This window comes from Pleurodeles waltl, chromosome 2_1 (genome assembly GCF_031143425.1).
Source record: "Pleurodeles waltl isolate 20211129_DDA chromosome 2_1, aPleWal1.hap1.20221129, whole genome shotgun sequence".
Classification (NCBI taxonomy): domain Eukaryota; kingdom Metazoa; phylum Chordata; class Amphibia; order Caudata; family Salamandridae; genus Pleurodeles; species Pleurodeles waltl.
The window spans coordinates 525915061-525915675 of NC_090438.1; the positions used below are offsets into that span (position 1 = coordinate 525915061).

At 34.6% G+C, this 615-nt stretch overlaps 1 non-coding gene across 1 annotated transcript; it reads right to left on the minus strand.

The window, feature by feature from the left end:
- TRNAQ-CUG (transfer RNA glutamine (anticodon CUG)) lies at nucleotides 1-72 on the minus strand. Its single transcript has one exon. It is a non-coding gene; the product is annotated as a tRNA-Gln (tRNA).
- Nucleotides 73-615: the final 543 nt, after the last annotated feature.

Below are 615 nucleotides of genomic sequence, written 5' to 3' on the forward strand. Positions count from 1 at the left end.
AGGTCCCACCGAGATTTGAACTCGGATCACTGGATTCAGAGTCCAGAGTGCTGACCATTACAGCATGGAACCCTCCATGAGTTTAGATTTTTTGCCATTGTGAAATAAATGAATGCCTCAGTGGGTAGCTTTATTGTTGCTGCAAAAACTATATCCCAATTGGATATTAATAGTAAAAAGAGTTATAATGCTATTTGTATTTTTTGAATGGCATCCTTCCATAAGTATTTTAAATATGTAAAAGTTTACCATATTATGAAAGTTATAAAATGTTGTTCGTTTTTGATTGTACAACAATAAAACCTTTTAAATTTACAAATTGCTGCAGCAGTATCTCTGTCTCTGGTAGAGGTGGTTCCATGGTATAATGGTTAGCTCTTTGGAATTTGAATTCAATTATCTGACTTCATCTTTAGTGGGCCATTTTGTTGCTCACGAACTACTACTCATCTGTCAGCTTTGCTCATTGATTGCACACAGCAAATGCCAGTAGGCTGAAATAGTAATTACATTATTGTTTTCTAAATGTCTTTCAGCTGTTTGCAAGTTGTAGAAACTCAAAATGTGCAATACATGTGACACAAAGGTCTTGTCGAAATACCTAGACATTTTTAA